The sequence below is a fragment of the Mandrillus leucophaeus genome, unplaced genomic scaffold (genome assembly GCF_000951045.1).
Source record: "Mandrillus leucophaeus isolate KB7577 unplaced genomic scaffold, Mleu.le_1.0 Scaffold15, whole genome shotgun sequence".
Taxonomy (NCBI): domain Eukaryota; kingdom Metazoa; phylum Chordata; class Mammalia; order Primates; family Cercopithecidae; genus Mandrillus; species Mandrillus leucophaeus.
In genome coordinates this window covers 4,523,676-4,529,328 of record NW_012101476.1, presented here as the reverse complement: position 1 = coordinate 4,529,328, position 5,653 = coordinate 4,523,676, and positions in this window count along the sequence as shown.

Sequence of the window (5,653 nt, the reverse complement as noted above, 5' to 3'; positions counted from 1 at the left end):
AAAAAAAAAAAAAAAAAAAAAAGGTTAAAATGATAAGTCTTTACAGACTATATGTAGGTATGTGCTTCACACTAGTGTATATGCTGGGGAAATATGCTTTCTAGAAGAAAAGTTATCAAATGGTAGATGGTTGTTCTTAAAAATTACATGAGAAATATAAGTGCAGTTCTAGTCTAAATCTAGAATCTAGGCTTGTAGATTAGCAGGAAACAAGCAGAAGACAAGAATTTTATTGTGATGAACTGTATAACAAACCTCCTCTGACTTCCTGAAGTTTATAAAAATGCTTACATAAAGGAAGCAAGCTCACAGAACAGTTTTTTTTAAAAATTACACAAAAATGTCTCCATAAGCCCCTGGTAAACAAAATGGAAATCTTATGTAATACTTTCCTGTTGCTGCTGTAACCAATTGCTGCAAATGTAGTGGCATGAAACATAAATTTATTATCTGATGGTTCAGGATTTCTTCCAGAGGTCCTAGAAAGAATTCATTGATGTGCCTTTCCCAGCTTCCACAGGTCACCTGCACTCCTTGACTCCCGGCCTCTTGTTCCATCTTCAAAGTCAGCAGTGTAACATTCAGATCTCTTCTTTTTGACCTCTGCTTCCCATCTCCTGTCTCCCAGTCTCCTCCACTGACCCTCATTCTCCTGCCCCCTCTTTCTCTTATAAAGATTTTTGTGCATACATTGAGTTCGCCTGGATAATGCAGGATATTCTCTCCAGTTTAAGATCCTTAATTTAATCACATCTGCAAACCCCTTTTGCCATATAAAATAATATTTTCACAAGTTCCAGGGATTAAACTGTGGATGTTTTTGGAAGAACATGAGTCTGCCTACCACATCTCATGAGAGCAGAAAGAACTCATCTTTCCCAGATATTCTAATAATCTGGATGGGTGGTCTTTTATGTTTTAAATTAATGTTCTATCCAGGGTCATTTTCTTTCCTTGCTTCATTCTTGCCTTCCTTCATTGCTACTCTCCCCTCCTTCCTTCCCTCCTTCCTTCCTTCCTTCCTTCCTTTCTTCCTTCCTCTCTTTTTGTAAGTTTTTACTGAGTCTGTGTATCAGGCACTGTTTTTAGCCCAAGTTAGTTATACCAGCATAACTCACTTGACCATCTATTACCCCTTTAACTGTTGCTTCAAGACAAAACTATTGGGAGAAGACCGTCACCCAAAATGATAATATAATATAATATAACAGCCTTTCATAAACAAGTTCGAGCCTCATTATTTTAGAACTCTCACCGAACACTGAGACATGCAGAATATAGGCAACGTGCCAACAGAGGGGCTGCCCTCCTGATATTTACGTTTTTGACAGATGAGACTGTTGCACAGATACACGAAGAAGAGTCTGACAACTGAACAACAGCCTGAACGTGTATGTGCATTAAAAAAGGAATGAAGCTGGGCATGGTGACTCATGCCTGTAATCACAGCCCTTTAGGAGGCCAAGGCAGGAGGATGGCTTGAGCCCAGAAGTTCAAGACCAGCCTAGGCAATATAGTGAGACACCATCTGTGCAAAAAATAAAAAATTAGCCAAGCATGTGGGTGCACGCCTGTGGTCCCAGCTACCTGGAAAGCTGAGGTAAGAAGATTTCTTGAGTCTGGGAGGTCAAGGTGGCAGGGAGCTGTGATCACACCACTGTACTCCAGCCTGGATGACAGGGTGAGACCATGTCTCAGAAAAAAACAAAAAACAAAATTAATGAGCGAGGTGCTGACATTTATAAGCTGTTTTTGGTATGCCAAGCAAGGGACTCTCACAGAAATTGCATTTCTAGATGCGGTGAGGTTTGGGGAGTAGGGTGGAAGGGGGAGACAGATTTTTGCCTGGGTGTCACAGCCTCCTGAATTTGCAGTTTCAAATGGCTGCCTTGGCAGTCTCTCATGCATTCACTCCCTGTCGCCAGGTCTAAAATAACCAGGGACTGGCAGAAGCCTGGAGCTATTCCTTCCCAGATTTGTAGCATTGTTATTTTTTTTTTTTCCTAAGCTCCACTTGTAGAATGTTGAATGCCAATCCAACTTGCAAAGCCATCTGATACAGGCACATCATCCCGTAAGCATTTCTGACAGTCAGTGTCACTATGCATCTTTTTTATCACCCTCCTTTTTACAAGGTATCACAGATAGCACGCGAAGTTCAACTATGATTAATAGGACTCTTTCACCATTGACTTCACTGGGCTCCAGCCTACTAAGAAAAATGCGGTTGCTGATAAATCTCATGTGATAAGAACCGTGTTATGTAAGCAGTTCGGGCAGGCGTTTCAGTGCATATTATTATGACAGGGTGATAGTTTGCAAAGTTCATTTGAATCGACTAGGCCGCTTGTCCAATTGATTTTGCTTCTGTTGAGTGGGGAAAACAAATACTAATAGTACCAAAACCCATGTTTGCCTGATAGAGATTATCTGTTTGGTTGTTGGTCTATTTTTTATAACCACTTTTAGAATATTATGCACACTTGGAAAAAAATGTTCTAGTTGTCTTTTTTTTCCTTAGAAATTCATACATCGAAGCTTCTGGTGGAACACTGAAACAAAACATTTAAAATTATCTGGGAAACTTTGAAAAGGGAAGAGGAAAATGCAATTGTTCCATGTAGACCTTTTTTTTTTCTTTTTTTTTGAGACAGATTCTCACTCTGTCACCAGGCTGGAGTGCGATGCCACAATCTCGGCTCACTGCAACCTCTGCCTCCCAAGTTCAAGTGATTCTCCTGCCTCAATCTCCTGAGTAGCTGGAATTACTGGCATATGCCACCACGTCTGGCTAATTTTTTGTATTTTTAGTAGAGATGGGGTTTCACCATGTTGGCGAGGCTGGTCTCAAACCCCTGACCTCAAGTGATCTGGTCACCTTGGCTTTTTAAAGTGCTGTGCTGGGATTACAGGCATGAGCCACCGCACCCAGCCTTTGTAGACTTTTGATGCACAAACTGTACATGGGGGATGGTTTAGGATGTCAAGATGTACATGTGCATAAGATTTATGGATAACATAGCAAATGATTTACATTACTGAATTTCTAAATGACAAGAGATGTAAATGGTGAAAAATCACCTTGGGTTAGATGGGAGCAGAAAGAACGTAGACATTCCTTCCAGGTATGACTTGCTTACTGGACACATTCCGAAGGAAATTTAAATGTGTTCGCACGGTGGGAAGAGCATGGCGCAGGCACCCCTGTAGACTGAATTCTCTTGGGGGATGAGTTGGGGGAACAGTTTCATCTCATACCATAACTTTAAGCATAGCTAAAAATTACCATGTGGTTATAGAGCAGTATTCAATTATAAGGACCCGTTAGATCAGTGAATTTGGATATTTCTGAGACTAACAAATGGAAAACAGAGACTCTGTTTTACATAAAAGATTGTTTGTGGGTAAAGAAAAAAGCAAGACATACCTTGTCCAGCCTCATTCAGAAACTCTTCTCTGTGTTCTGTGAGCCTAGGGCTGAAGCCTTCTTGGAAAGTCTGCATGCCCCAGGCTTGAGCAATGTTTTCACACCTCCATGCCTTCGCCTGATCTATTCTCTCTGCCTCAAACACTCTTTTTTTCTAGTAACCTCGGGCTTGCCCTTCAAGACCCAGAGCAAACAGTTGTTACCATCTCTCACCAAAATTAGTGAGTGAATTCCTTTCTGAAACCTTTCGGCACGTTGTACATGTATCTTTTATAACTGATTCGTTATTTATCTACAACGTGGGCTGTCTCCCCCAGTAGATAATAGTCTTCTTGGAGTGGGGACCATGTCACTCTCATCTTTGTCTTCCTGCCCTACCCAAGCAAATCATAGACTCTTAGTGCCTATTAAATAATTGAATGAATTTGTGCCCAGAGAAGGGACACCAACCAGTGCAAGAGACACCCCATCACCCTCCTTTTATTTCCTCTCTTGTCAAACATGCAAAACTCTTAATGTAAAATCTTCTGTGATGAAGAAAGCAGAAGAGGTTGTGAAACTTAAAATCCTGTAATATAAAATGTTCATGTGGGTAGATCCAACAGAGAAGAAACTAAGCCTAAGGGATTTTCACTCTGAAATCCATGGATTTGCTTTCTTGTTGTTTTCACCTCTTCCCAGTAATGCCATGTGATGGAGGCATTTCACAGGGGTTAACCTACACCTAATGAAGTTTCAAAGAAATCATATACTGTACTCCACTTATGGGGCTTTGAGGTTTTTCTTTTCTAGGCAGCATGATACAAAACAGTGATAAATAGGCTGATGTTTATCACTGCAGGTAATACCTTTTAAAATAAAACTTTTTTGCTGTCCCTAAGCAAGTATATATTATTGTGAGTAGTTTCTTCATTAAAATCAGAGGTTTTGCACATACTCTATCAGAACTGGAGAATGTCTGATCACCAGAAACATGCAAGATTCAGGTGATGCATTTTCTCTCAAAAGACCTCTAGCGGTCTCTGGCCCATGTCAGTCTGACTTTTGCTTTGTAATAAAACTCATGAGCAAATGTGCAGATCTAGCCTGGCTTGGACACTTAATTCTGCCACCTCCAAGCATATACCTGCTGGTCAAGAAAACATAAAGTATCCTTCCTCCTGCCCCGGCCCTAGGAGGGGAGCATAACACAAGAGTATTGCATAGGAGAGTCTTCCAAAGTAGCACTCTGATTCCAAGAAAAGTCATAGCCCATCTGGAATCTTCAGGGACCATTTCTCTTCCTGGAAGAGTGTCCAGTCTTTCCTGTGCATGATAATCGTGGGGAATGTACACTAGGAGAGTCCTATACCAACGTGGATCACCATTCATCTTTATCTTCTATGCCAAAATCAACAGTATACAGTTTCCTGAGATGGAAACAATGGGGTCAGGGTCACAATGAGGCGGGTTTTTTGCCCCCAAACTGCAACTGATAGAATTTTAGTGGCATGTGGATATGGTGAGTTATCATGACTTTTTTCTCTTTAGTTCAAAGTAAGAGTAAAATGAACAGCCAAAGAGAAGGAGAAATAATGACCTGTCAAGTTTGAAGATGATCTACACAGGTATTGGCCAGCTTTCTGGAAATCAGGGGCATTTCCATATAGCTTTATATCTAGGCATGGATTGCTCAACGGTGAATGGTCTACATCATGGACAGTAAGGTAGAAAGGAAGGCCCACAGACTCGGAATTAAGGACGTGGTAATGCATGCCCCCTCCACCCCTCACCAGTCGCTGGTCTAGACCAACTTACAAGAGTGGCTGAGCTTTGCAAAATGTCATGGCAAAAAAATGCTTTGTCAACTACAAAGCATAGTATAAAATTCAGTTGTGCGTTATTACAATTATTGAAATGATTACTTTATAATTTTACTGATTTTCCCCATAGTCTGATGGACATGGATGAAATTTAGGGTTGTTTAGGATTTGCCCATTTCTTGAAAGTAAACTTCGTTTGAAGCACTAAGCACCTCTCTGCCTTGGAAGGTAGCACTTTTGCTGAGAGGTGAAGCTGGTTTTAGTTGTTCTCCATATCTGTGTGCAAAGTGTTTCTTCCATTTCCACAACAGAGAAGAGACAGGAAAGTGATTAAAGAGACCAGCATAGGCTGGGCACTGTGGCTCACACCTGTAATCCCAGCACTTTGGGAGGCCAAAGCGGGTGGATTGCCTGAGGTCAGGAG